Source organism: Ipomoea nil, unplaced genomic scaffold (assembly GCF_001879475.1).
Source record: "Ipomoea nil cultivar Tokyo-kokei standard unplaced genomic scaffold, Asagao_1.1 scaffold0497, whole genome shotgun sequence".
NCBI classification, from domain to species: Eukaryota; Viridiplantae; Streptophyta; class Magnoliopsida; order Solanales; family Convolvulaceae; genus Ipomoea; species Ipomoea nil.
In genome coordinates, this window is record NW_017616925.1 from 148,056 (window position 1) to 163,334 (window position 15,279).

Here is a 15,279-nt window from a genome sequence, read left to right on the forward strand (position 1 = left end):
TTTCTTCAACTAGGTTTTTCCCACGTGATTTTCCTAGTGAAGTTTTTAACGAGGCATGAATGTATTCAAATATACCATATGCATATACCTTGTACTATTTTCTTGTTTAGGTTTTTTGATGGACAATTTTTAATTTAAGTCTTCGCAAGTGCACGAGTCATTGTAAAGATAGTGTGCTTTAGCAAGGGTCGATCCCACAGGAAATTGTACGATGCAATTTAATAACGACTAAACTTATAAATAATTGACTTGATAATGTAAAGTACTAGAATCAAATGCCAAAGATAACGATCAATAAAACTCAGAAAAGTAACAACTAATCGCAATACAGAACAATTTAAGACATAAGTGATTAAATAAATTAATATAAAACATTCCTGCTAAACATACTTATCAAAGTGCTACTGGAATTAACATAATTAAAGAAACAATTAACTAAACATTTAAAGTATCCATGCTAAACGTAATTAAAGAAAGGATTAACTAAACAAATGATCTCAAGAAAGAATTCAAATGGAATTAACATCAGTTCACACAACACCAATTTCCAATATAAATGATAAATTGAACACAATTAAAAATAAAGAGAAAGGAAGAATTGTCGTGTGAAGGTTGTTGCTGCAAATGTAATCTTCTTCATCATATTCGCAACCCGCCAAATCCAAAGCTGCTACACCAGACCAGAAACTGCTATAAACCGCCGGAATTCTCCGGGGTGATATTGATGATCCTCTGATGTGAGGTCTGTTCTCTATTGATAGTGTTCAGGCCTTCCGCTCTCCGCTCAGATCGCCAGAGGAATTGGTCTGCGGAAGATTGGTTCTTGTTCGCTGAGCTTGCACCTCTGTTCTCTCGTGCGTCGACCGCCATTGACGGAAAGAAGGGAGAAGAACCGCTATTTCATGGACTCCAAAAATGCTGATACAATCTTATTAACTAACCTAATAATAATAATAATAATAATAATAATAATAATAATAATAATAATAATAATAATAATAATAATAATAATAATAATAATAATAAAGTTATTAGAGACCATATATAACTAATCTACATCTATTAAACTCATGCTGATCATGTACTACTATAACTATTATTATTATGAAATTAAGATCAATAATTACTAGACCAACAAAAATCAAATAATAAACAAATATAATAATAAAAACAACCTAAAATTAGAAAATATTAACAAAGCTATTAAAAATAATAATAAATAAAAATAAATATAAAATAAATCAATTATTGCAAATTAACTATAAAAAGATTATTTAAAATAACACTAAAAAATAATGTTTATCAAATTTCCCCACACTTATTTTTTTGCTTGTCCTCAAGCAAAGACATTATTAAAAAGAAAAGAGATTAAAATAAAATCAAACATAAGATCGAGTTTTATCCAAATAGACTTTCAAATTTATTGTCACCAATGTAAAGTTAGTGCCAACTCAAAGAATGTATAAAACATTTGACTAGAAATTAAAAACTTTAACAACTAAAATAAATATAAAACGTGTGCTCGTGTGCTGACACCCCTTATATGAACTATACAAAAAATTAATAAAATAAATATGAAAATTTCACCAAATTCAACCTAAACAAAATTCAGAAATATTCTATCATAGTGCAGGTGCAAAACATGAAGGAAATCAGGATCAAGGCATTTATTAAAATTGAAATACAATTGCTCGTCTCTTCCAAAGTTTACTCATTATTTTTCTATTTTGACTTTTCAAAGAGAACTTCCCCAAAAACCTCGCATTTTACGCCAAACTTGTTTGGGTTTTCAATTTTGTGTGTACTCATAAACCAGACCACGACACTTATTTATTTATTTATGGTACATGTGTATATGTGGCTGATTCAGCGGAGTAGCATCTCTGATTTATTGCAAATAAAATAAATAAATAAAACACTCTTATTTATTTTTAAATATATTTTTTAAATCTTTTTTAAAAAGATTTTTCACCTCAATTATGCCACAAAGATGATCCTTGAACCAACACACTACACCATAATTTATAGCACTCAAAAATTTATTTAAGAATTTGAAAGAGGTAAAATAAAGTGAAACCTACATATAAACTATCAAAGAAAATGCATAAAACATATAAGGGTATTTGTAATTTTCATATTTTATTTATTTTTGTATATACAATTAATTTTTTTTTTGAATTTTGGTTTTTTTTTTGTTTTTGTTTTTTTTTTTATTTGACAAAGATAAAAAATTAAAGAAATTAACAACTAGTCAAAAGCAATATACACACTAAGAGCTGACAAAAATCTGCATTATTTTTATCACCGAATATTTAAAAGACTTATGGATAAAGCTCAAACTAATGCTAGAATTTAAAAATAAAAAGATTTAAGAAAATTAAAAATTTTGAAATTTTTCAATTTTTTATGATTTGTGGGTAGAACCCCTTCCCCACACTTATTTTCAACATTGTCCTCAATGTTGTGAGAGGAAAGAAAAGAAGACAAAGAGAGTCCTCCTTTATTAGATTTTGTTTTTGTGCAATTTTCATTCAGCCAAGCAGTTTGAGAATAACAAGAATAACATTCTTTATTATCAACGTCATTCAAAAGATTTTCGTTTTGGAGTTTTTCGAACTCCAACGTACCATCTTCTGCAAAATTCAACCCCTTAACTACAAAACACTGGTTAGATTTATCAGACAAATTCATAGATTTCAAATTTGAAAACTCAACAGTTTCATCAAGGACATTTTTGGTAAATTTGTATCAGATTTATGCAATTGAGGCTCATCATTTTCAACAATAATATCATCAACATCATTATGCAATTTTTCTATTATTTCAGTTGGTTTAGAAGTGATATTATCTTTTAATTTGTTTTCATCATTCAGAGCATCCTCAGGTTGATTAGGTAACTTACCTGGCACATTCCCTTGCACAAATTTAGCAATTTGCTCTAAATGTGCTTCCAATCTTTTAAAGCAAGCCTCATTTTGTTGCAATCGTTGTTCATCCTCTTCTTGTTGCATCTGGTGCTCATAAGCTTCTTGTTGCATTTGGTCCTCATAAGCTTCTTGTTGCATCTGGTGCATCTGGAACCATTGATCATGTGCTTTTGATCGCCTATTGCAAGCCTGTATATAATCATTCAAGGAGTCCTCCAAAGATGGTTTTTCAAATTGGGGTGAAGTTGATTGAAAATTATTTTGATTATTACCCCAATATAAATTAGGATAGTTTGGCTGAAAATCATTTTGATTATTCCAAGAAAAATTCGAGTGATTTTCCCTACCCGAATTATAAAACGGGTCATGCACAGGCCTTTGATTAGAAACATTAATTGAATTTGCTTGTACATAATCATCATTATAAGAATTATTTTGGTTTGATAAAAAAGAGTACATATTAAAATGTAAAATTTTCCAAATTTTGGTTTTTTTTTTTTGTGTGATTGAGAATGAAAATAGAATTTTTAGAAAATAGAATGGACCAATGAATTAAATAAATGAGCAAGCTTAAAAAGGAAAAAAACAAACTAAATAATAAGAAAGAGATAGCATTAAAGAATCAAGCAGTTAAGAAATGAGAAAATTAGATAAAGAGAATAGCGAAAGCAAAAACAAATATAAAGCAGTTTTTAAATGGACGAATGACTTAAATAAAATGCAAGATCAAAACTGAAGAAGATGACAATAATGAAAGGATAGCGAAAAATAAAATAAAAAAATCAAGCAATTAAAGAAAGAAAAAGAACACAGCAAATTAAATTGCAAAATAAACAATTCCCCGGCAACGGCGCCAAAATTGATGGACAATTTTTAATTTAAGTCCTCGCAAGTGCACGAGTCATGGTAAAGATAGTGTGCTTTAGCAAGGGTCGATCCCACAGGGAATTGTACGATGCAATTTAATAACGACTAAACTTATAAATAATTGACTTGATAATGTAAAGTACTAGAATCAAATGCCAAAGATAACGATCAATAAAACTCAGAAAAGTAACAACTAATCGCAATACAGAATAATATAAGACATAAGTGATTAAATAAATTAATATAAAACATTCCTGATAAACATACTGATCAAAGTGCTACTGGAATTAACATAATTAAAGAAACAATTAACTAAACATTTAAAGTATCCATGCTAAACGTAATTAAAGAAAGGATTAACTAAACAAATGATCTCAAGAAAGAATGCAAATGGAATTAACATCAGTTCACACAGCACCAATTTCCAATATAAATGATAAATTGAACACAATTAAAAATAAAGAGAAAGGAAGAATTGCCGTGTGAATGTTGTTGTTGCAAATGTAATCTTCTTCATCATATTCGCAACCCGCCAAATCCAAAGCTGCTACACCAGACCAGAAACTGCTATAAACCACCGGAATTCTCCGGGGTGATATTGATGATCCTCTGATGTGAGGTCTGTTCTCTATTTATAGTGTTCAGGCCTTCCGCTCTCCGCTCAGATCGCCAGAGGAATTGGTCTGCGGAAGATTGGTTCTTGTTCGCTGAGCTTGCGCCTCTGTTCTCTCGTGCGTCGACCGCCATTGACGAAAAGAAGGGAGAAGAACAGCTATTTCATGGACTCCAAACATGCTGATACAATCTTATTAACTAACCTATTAATAATAATAATAATAATAATAATAATAATAATAATAATAATAATAATAATAATAATAAAAGTTATTAGAGACCATATATAACTAATCTACATCTATTAAACTCCTACTGATCATGTACTACTATAACTATTATTATTATGAAATTAAGATCAATAATTACTGGACCAACAAAAATCAAATAATAAACAAATATAATAATAAAAACAACCTAAAATTGGAAAATATTAACAAAGCTATTCAAAACAATAATAAATAAAAATAGATATAAAATCAATCAATTATTGCAAATTAACTATAAAAAGATTATTTAAAATAACACTAAAAAATAATGTTTATCATTTTTCCCACCGGATTTTCCTAGCAAGTTTTTAACGAGGCAAGATTGTTGACAAATAATGTCCAAGGGGGAGTGTTATAAAGATATACATTAAGTGGACATTATTAGTATAACGGATGTAACGGTCCGTCTTATGATTATCATTATTGTACCCATTATTACATTTATATATTATATATATGTTGTAGCTTTTGTACATGGGTGATGATGTTGAATAAGAATCCCTTGTCCAATCTAGTTTGTCTCTCTATTTTCCTTTGCTCTTTACTCTCATGTTCATTGTCTCAATTCACCGGTTAGAAGCTAAAAGCCAACGGGCACAAACAACACAATTGCAACAATTTTAATATTAATCTAATGAATATGAGTATAAGGAAAATTTTGCAAAAAAAAAAAAAAGGAAAAGAATAAGTTATTAATAATTTATATTAAAATTACAGGGCATTATTAAAATCTTCTTTTTTAACTTCCCGCCTAAACACTTAATAATAATAAGGTTAGCAGTAAAGAAAGAAAAATGGAAAACAATCTATAATTCAAGAAGCCATAATGTTCTAAAATTATTTCTACACGTTATTTTACTATTAATCTAATGAACATGAATATATTGAAGATTTTTCAAAAATATAATGGAAAAGAATCGATCATTTATAATTTTGATTAAAATTACAAGGCGTTATTTTACTATTAATCTAATGAATATAAGGAAGATTTTGCAAAAAATAAAAAAAAAATCAATTATTAATTATCAGTGTTGCAAAAATCGCGCCTAGCCCGGCTGAACTGGTGTTTTTTTTTTTAAGTTGTAAAGTGTAGAAACTTTGACAAGGCATAACTTTTGACTCGATTATCCGTTTTGGACAATTTTTTTTTTTTTTTTTTTTTATGTATTTAGATGATTTTAACAATTTTTTGAACAATTTTATAGCCACTTAAATAAATAGTTTGTAAGAAAAAACTATGGGAACCTTATGTTTTATTAGTGAATTTTTACAATTTTTAATTTAAAATTAAAAAAAAAAAAAAAAGTAATCAAGCGCCTAGGGGGCGCCTAACGTGTTTTGCAAACATTGTTAATAATCTATACTTCCATAGTATTATTAAAAATGAAATTCTACTTTTTAACTTCCGTACAAACACTTATTAGTAATAAGGGTAGCAATAAAAAATGAAAAATGAAAAAGAATATTTAATTCGAAAAGCCATAATATTTTAAAACTATTTCTACGCATTATTTTACTATTAATCTAATGCATACGAGTATAGTGATTAATAATTTAGATTAAAATTACATGCCATTATTTTATAATTAATCTAATCAATCAATCAATACTATTATTAAAAACAAAATCCTCGTTTTTAACTTCCCGCACAATATATATATAAAATAGAGTAAAAGACATTTTTGGTCCTAGACTCATAGCCTATTTTAATTTTTATTTCTACAAATCTAATAAGAGCCAATAATGTTAGACTCTTAACTGGAACAAAAAAATGTCGGTGTAATTTTTTTTTTTTTGATCTGAGAGAAGGGGTTACCCATTGCAACTAAAGCTAAATATATATACTTAGTGGACATTATTATGTAACGTACATCCTCATTATGTTTACCGTTACGATTATCTTATATATATTCCCATGTACAATGTAAGTGATGTTGATGAATGAAATCATTACCCTTTTCACTTTTGTCTATTTCTTTCTTCCTAAAAAGTTCAAGTTCATCGGTTAGAGTTAATGGCCAATGGGCACAAACAAACAACATTACAACACGTTATCAACATTACAACACATTATCAGCACGCTCAATCCCGTTCATATTTGAATAATTCTATTCTGGAAATTCAGTCAATCCATCTGATGTTTATATGCTTTCGGATATTGTTTAATATGTGATATGTTTATATCCTATGATACATATCATATGTATATATTGGTTTGTGCATTGTGTTTGCTCATTTTTTTGTATACACATTGAAATGTATGAACATAAATTGATAATTTCTGCTTTGAACCGTCGAAAAAATAAAAAACGAAAGACAAATGGTTTTCAAAGCAAAATATTCTAAATTTTTATTCAAACTCAGTTTTTTCTACACCTTCGAACAAGTTTTTTTCTCAGCATGTATGTTTTTCAAAAAATTATAAACCAAATCAAAATCATACCATATGATTATACACGTGCGTTTTCTGAAGTTTTTGTATACACATTCTGGGTATATATATTTTTCGCACGAATATATACATGATTTCCGAGTGATTAATTCACAGAGCTCAGGATCAAGAAAAAAACCCAAACCAAATCATATGTAAATATGGAATTTTTACAGATTTTCGTATAGTATCTGTATATATAATTCTGTTGTATTTTGACATCTCAGTTTTTTTTAAACAAAAAACACGAAAATCAAAATCGAAAACAAAACAACCACCCAAACCTACCTTAGCGTCGGTTATCGCTGATCGGCGTCCAAATCAGCGTTTTCATTCTCGCTAGCTGCGAGCAGGTGGAAAGTTGCGGCGGTCACAGATTCGGGCCGCGGCGACTGTGCGGGTTGTGCGATGCCCCGGCCGCGAAAGGCAGCTGCGGCACGCCTGTTTTTGAGAATTCATTCCGAAATGTTTTTCGTTCCGCCGGTCGAATACCGATGATGGTACCTTTTGCTTTCGATCGGGGAAGATCGAGGTCCCGGAAGCCCGCGATTGCCCGGTGCTCCAGTAGAAGGCCGCGGCGTGGAGCTCCGACGGCTCTGGCTTTGCGTCCAAACATTCGCGATGGTTTCATTGTTTTTCCAAGCCGCGCCTCTGGTTTCTTTGAGAATAAGGGTTTTCACCCTTGTTTTATTTATTTATTTATTTTAATATGGATCTGAGCTTGGATTTTTTTTGCCCAGATCTTAATATTAAAATTTTGTGGGCCTTAGTTTTTCTTTTGGGTCCAATCCTATTTACTACAACAAAAATGTGTGTCTTGGGCCCTTCTAATTGGTTTTTGGATCTAGTTTTATGTTATTATATTTTGGGCCTATGATGATTTAACCCTTTATGATATACATATAACATATACATGTTTTATTTAGGCCTAAATTATATGTATACATTGATTTGGGCTAGCAATTTGATTTTTTTAAAAAGCATTGAGAACTATATTGCTTTCAAATTGCCATTCAATTATTATTGAATATGCTCAGACTTTAAATTGCTATTTTGTGTAATTTATTTTGGATAATATGATGAATTCATATGCATATTCTGTCTTATTAGCATAATATATAGTTTTATTATTATGCGACTTATTCTTTAGAGGTGGACCTTCGTTTTTAAGCCAGCCTTAGTATATATAGATTTTTTTGAAAAATCTCGATCTTGGCTGCTATCACCAAGTGTGAATTCACCGAGCTTGGTTTCAATGGGAGCAATTACTCAGAAGTCAACGAGCGATGAGGCTTTGAAAGCTAAAAGCCCTATTTTTCCTTTTTTCCCCCTCGCCACCATCTGAAAAATGAATACCTTTTTGAAAAAGGACCGCTATGCCTTATTGAAATCCCTGGAGGATAGTTTTAACTAGAAAATATCCCTAGCCCTTCCTCAGACACAATTTGACTGCCTTAGCTTGAGTTTTCAAGATTTTAAAGTCAGTGACGGATTATAATTTGGGGCTATTACCCAATTTAACTCTGCACTAGTGCCCGAAGCACACAACGTTGCTCAGTCATGCAACGCCAAGAGTTGCTGAGGAAGAGGTCACGCTACGAATCAAGGCAAAGGTGGCAACAATAACTCTCGAAACCAAAATAAACAGTGAAGTGATCCATCTCGACGACCACATTCATATGATCATCATTCTGGCCCAGCAGCAAATATGCTTCAATTGTTGGTGAAAAAGGCACTGATCACGTGCGTGCTACACCTCGAAACATTTTGTTGAAACCTAAATGAACATCACATTGTTGAATCCAACCAAGTTGCCTTGCCTGAAGCAAACGCTCTTGTTGGTCATATTGATGACTTACTTTTTCATTCAACATATTTTCAGTGATGTTTTATTTTGGAAGATCTTTAGACAAACATCTAACTTCTTCCTGCAATTATTGATAAGGTTTCCTTTGTCGATTCCGGTAGAGCTTCACTTTTACTCCATCAATTTTTTTTATAAATTGAAATGCCTTCATCCGATCAAATATCTACTTTGATCAAATATCCTTCATCTGATGAGTAGACATATGTTACTCGTTCTTTATTATCTAAAAAGACGGATATGATCTAGCATCTTATGGATAATAATGCCTAATTTTCGGATTATCCTATGAACTTCGTCCTTTTTTCGACGATTATTATATGACATTATGCATTAAGGCGGAGTATCAAGTACCTTATGCTCTTACCCAAATGGTTTAGCTAATTAATAAAGTTATGGCTTATTACTAAACCATTATTTTTCAAAATTTCAATGTGCCGGATACTTGTTGGGGAAAAGCAATATTTATGCTAAAAATTTCGGCACAATGCATATCCTTATTCCCCCTTACATCTAATACGTGGTTTTCAAACAAACATTTCCCAAATCTGCGTTTCTATTCATATGAATGCAGTCCAATCTATTACATAACCACCATAGCGTATCCATCTAAACCTCCATCTATTGTCTCCAATATTTAAAGCCCCTGAGAGAGACGCGATGGATACGCTGACTGCATGAAGATCGGTTCACGGCATTAGGGGGAGATATGATCAAAATTGAAATAGAATGCCGAGAAATTTCATGAAATGATCTTCAAAAATTAAATCCACGTACCAATTAGATTGAACCAGAAGTTCATAAAGAAATCTGCCAAATAATCTATTTCATAAAAAGAGTGACTAGGTCCCATACATATTCCCCAAAATTGGACCATTGATATCTATCAATACTCCTTGATGCCAGAAGTACGGGAGATTCATTGGGATAGAAAAATAAAGAATCGACAAACAACTAGATCTAGTAAAGTTTTTTATGTCACTCTTGAAAATCTTAGAGCTCTTGAAATATTAAAAAGTTATATCTTTAAGACGATCGTCCAGACGACGAGAAAAAGCCCAGTAAAATTATTGGTGCACCAAATATTCATAATACTGGGTTGCGGAACAACCAGATATAAATATCCTTGGGAAATGACTATAATCTGGTTAACTTTGAAAATTACTTTTATATATATATATGGGAGAAATTCTTGAAAATATTATAAGTTGTCGACAACACAGTTGCCTTCAAAATTGCTCATATTATATGACAATCTGGATCCAGAGCTATGTGCCAGAAGCGCCTAGATTGATTAACGTATAAAGAGAGCAATTAAAGGCATATATAGCTCAACTCGCTAATCCTTTTATACACCATTGAAGTATTAACCCTGTAGGTTACAAATGGTGTTTGTATAAAGGAAAAACAAGAATGACAAGGTGGTGAGATATAAAGCGAGTCTGTAGCATAAGGGTTCACGCAGAAACCCATAATCAAGTATACTCTCCCATGATAAATATTATTAAAAGTTCCGCTACATGATTGGCAGAATAATTCTAGATATGCAGCTTATTAAAGTCATGACCTAGAAATTATGGGTCATTAGACACTAATGTTTATATGAAAATCCTTGATGGATTTATAATTCTCAAAAATGAAAGAAAATAAATATCACAACACGTTTGTTGTTGAAGTACAATTGCTTTACTCAAACTTAAAATAGTGAAGCAATTGATTGAGTAATTTCTTCTTAAAATAGGAAATTATAGAAATGAATATGTACCAGTAGGTACTTATTAAGGGGCTTATTGGAGATGGAGAATCAAGTATTACATCGACCTGTAGATCGAGCATTTCCTTAAAAGGAATTTTACATACTATTTAGTCTATGTCCAAATAATCTCCCGAAGTAGATAAGGACCATTTTTACCTAAAAGGATACTTCAGGACCAGAAGTCCGCTGCTTCAAAATGTCATTTTTTGAATACTTTTTCTTTGAGACCGAAAATTTCCAAATTCGCGTATTTTTTGTAAAGAGTGATTTGGTGATTCTCCTAGAAAGAAAAGGAAATGATGTTAAATAATATCCATTAATATCCTTAAGGTATAAAATACATCTTTCGAGAAGTCATTTGAATATTGGCATTATGTTAAATGTCATGACTTGGATTGATATATTATAAATCAATCTAAGCTTTAAGCATCTTAAAGCCTAAGGGATAATACTTGTTCTTATAGATATATTTTGTATATTATCGTCTCATTATTACTTTCTCGCTTTGTCATAGCGACTGTTAAGTTATGAGATGAAATAAGGAATAGCAAATCAAGGTACAAATATTCATATTGATACTTTTGACATGAAGTCATCATACTTCGGACAAATAAAAACGTATATAGTTTTTTATGATATAAAATACCTTGATCCACATGAACTCCGGAAGAGTGATAAAATATTTGTCCAGAAGATTTGCTCCAATGACAAGTTAGCAAATCTATACCTACAAAATATCTATGAGAAATCCCTGATGGATTTATAATTTCCGAATGAGGATTTATTTAGTATTATTAAGTACCATTATTTACTCTTTAAAGAGTTGCGAATGGGGTTATTATCCTCATGTAGAAGGAATAATATGTACCATTATGTGCTCAATAAAGAGTTGATAATGGACTTATTTATTATCTCAGTCAATATTGATGGTGTAAACATCAATGAAATATATAAAGAGCTTGATGATGTCAGTTCATCTTTAAAGACTGAGATCGATTTTTGTAATAAAAGCTTGTGAAAGCTATAAGTATTATCTCGACTTGATGATCGAGTTTTTCCTTGAAGAATTTTTATACACCAGTCAGCCTACATCTAAAAATGCTTTTCACATGTCTATATGCATAAGTGTCATGTTTTTATCAAACTAAAGGTTACCTAATAATCTCTTGAAGCAGATAACGAACCATTTGGACTCGAAGTCCCTTACTTCATTATCGTTGGAGCACCATTTTAGAACCAGAAGTTCCATAATCGCAACATGCATGATATTTGCGATGAAGTTGCTAGCAAAATCTAGTGCTCCTCCTACAATGAAGTACTTGAATAATGATTAACATATCCTCCGGTATCTTCAAGATACAAAGACATGATATTTATGTAAGAAACTGTGATACGGTTTTAATAGGCTACTTGGGTACTGGCTATTTTGTTTGATCCCTGTAATGCCAAGTCCAAACTGGTTATACACTGAATTTTCCTAAATGATCAAAATGAGGACAATAACACTTGTGTTGCACAAATGTTATATGAGCTCTAGAAGAGCCATAAGATTATTGTACTACTCTAGAGACAATCTAGAAGATTTGTCCAATCCATCTCTTCAAATTTTGAAATATATGTAGAACTTGAAGATTGTTATCTTCAGGGGGAGATGGGAAGTATATTTACTCGAATCAATTCGGAAGATTGGACGTAAAATCCTGAAGATTAAGTCATAAAAGACTAACAGTTGCGCACTATTTGCAACACAACGGGAAGTACATTTACTTGAATCAATCTAGGAGATTGAACGTAAAATCCTGAAGATTAAGTCATAAAAGACTAACAATTACGCACTATTTGCAACGCATAAATACATAAATATCATGTACTCTTTTCCTCACTAGTTTTCTCCCATTGGGTTTTCTAGTGTGGTTTTTAACGAGGCATGAGTATGATATAGTAATGACAATGAGGAAAAGTTGCTTAAATAGACAAACCCCAAAATCCTGAAGATTATGCGGTTTGCGCCCTGAAGGCTTATGGTTGTACTCTTTTTCCCTTAACTAAGTTTTTCCCACAGGGTTTTCTTAAGTTAAGGTTTTTAATGAGGCGACCAAATACAATATATGTTTTTACATATATCATGTACTCTTTTCTTCAACTAGGTTTTTCCCACGTGGTTTTCCTAGTGAAGTTTTTAATGAGGCATGAATATATTTTCTATTGTACTCTTTTCTTGTCTAGGTTTTTCCCACCGGGTTTTCCTAGCAAGTTTTTAACGAGGCAAGACTATGGACAAATAATGTCCAAGGGGGAGTGTTATAAATATATATACTTAGTGGACATTATTATGTAATGGACATATTTATGTCCTCATTATGTTTACCGTTACGATTATCTTATATATATTCCCATGTACAATGTAAGTGATGTTGATGAATGAAATCATTCCCCTTTTCACTTTTGTCTATTTCTTTCTTCCTAAAAAGTTCAAGTTCATCGGTTAGAGTTAATGGCCAATGGACACAAACAAACAACATTACAACATATTTTAATTTTTATTTCTACAAATCTAATAAGATCCAATAATGTTAGACTCTTAACTGGAACAAAAAAATGTCGGTGTAATTTTTTTTTTTGATCTGAGAGAAGGGGTTACCCATTGCAACTAAAGCTAACCAGACCTCTAACCCCTAACAAGAGAAGTTCTGCGCATGCTCATAGCACCCATCTGATCACGATCAAGAAGGTCCCAGATGGCCGGAGGGGGCTCCAAGAGAGTGTGAATCCCAATCTGGTGTTGCAGGGCGCTCGTCACCAGATTATCCGCTACTTGGTTCTGTTCTCGATACGCATGCTTGTAAAGAATCTCATCAATACCTTTAGCCTCTGTCCTACATCTAAGAATGATGTTACTGCACTGGTCATTATGGCCTGGGTTCTTGCACATGTTCTCAATAGCGCTTCAAATCCCCTTCGATCACCAACTTTTTAACGCCCAGGGCTATAGCCAGGCGAATGCCTTGCAACACCGCCCACTCCTCGGCCTCCTCCACCTGACACCGTCCAATGTTGTAGGTGTAGCCTCCGCACCAAACCCCCAAAGCATTCCGAAGGACGCCACCACAGCCTGCCGCTCCACTCGCCTTTCGCCATCCGTCGACGTTCATCTTATACCAACCCGTAGGAGGTCTTTCCCAAGCCACTGGTCTCGTGGTGGCATGCGTTGTGTGTCTGTCCGGCTTTCTTACTGCCGCATTAGCTGCTTCAACCTCTGCTTCGTACTTCTGGAGCCAAGCCCTCTTGAGCTCCACTGTTACCGTTTTGCCATTAAAAATTTCGTCATTCCTCCACCGCCACAACCACCAAAGTCGAATCCTGAACCGCTCCGGCCAACCTTCCTCAAACCCCAATTTCACGTCACCTTGCAGATTGGTGGCGAGCCAATCATCCCAGCTCAAGTTGCGAAGAGTGGCTATTGTCCGCCGAGGTAATCCCGTCTCCCAGATGGGCTTGGCAGCGGCACAGCTCCTAAATATATGGTCGAGGTCTTCTACGACACCTGCACAACGAAAACAACATGCATCATTAGTAAGTCTCCGTCTAACTCGCTCAGCGTTTGTGAGAATCCTCCTATGCTTGACGAGCCATAAGAAGACACTAATTCTTCCGGGCAAACGCATTTTCCAGATGAGGCTCCACTGTCTATCCGGATGGCTACCAGCACCACCCGCGATCATCTCATACGCAGACTTGACCGAGAAACGTCCGTGTTCATCAGGTCCCCAGCCGTCCTTGTCCTCCAAAGATTCTTCTGCCACCATAAAACTAGCCAAACGAGCCTTCGTTTCCTGTGGTAACGTGGGATCAAAGACGGAAATATGCGGTCAACAGCGCATATTTCCACAAATGTGTGCTGTTTTTTTTTTTGACATGAATATGCAAAACTCAGTTGGAAGTTCGCGTTTTTGGTTGTGTCCCACCCCTTTTTTTTTTCTGTATTTATGTAAAACGCAACTAATTCGTATACGTAAAATGCATGACCGGAACGCGTTTTTGAAGGAGATACAGTATCGTGGAAAACGCAAATTAAGTTTGCGTTTTACGTATTATACGTAAAACGCAAAAGGGAGTTGCGTTTACTGCCTGCGACTTGCGAAAACTATGTCCTGCAAAGCTTATGGGTTGGACCCAACTCAAGTGGAGGCAAACACCTCTGCCATAGCGAACTTGAAGGGGATTGTTCTCAAGCCTGCCCATGTCGCCAAGGTTGCTTTATTTCTTGCTTCCGATGACTCTGCTTATATCAGCGGCCAAAATCTGGCCGTTGACGGCAGATATACGGTGGTTACCCACAGCCCCGCCCACTTCATCCCATCCGATCTATCCGCCATTTACATTAATTAATTAATTCGGTGGGCAGAGTGCCGCCGGTAAATAAAACGCATTTGGGAGTTGCGTTTTTCATATTTTAAAGTATTATACGTAAAACGCATCTCCCAAATGTGTTTTAACGTATGCGATACGTCTCATGAAAACGCATTTGGCATATGCGTTTAACGTATACA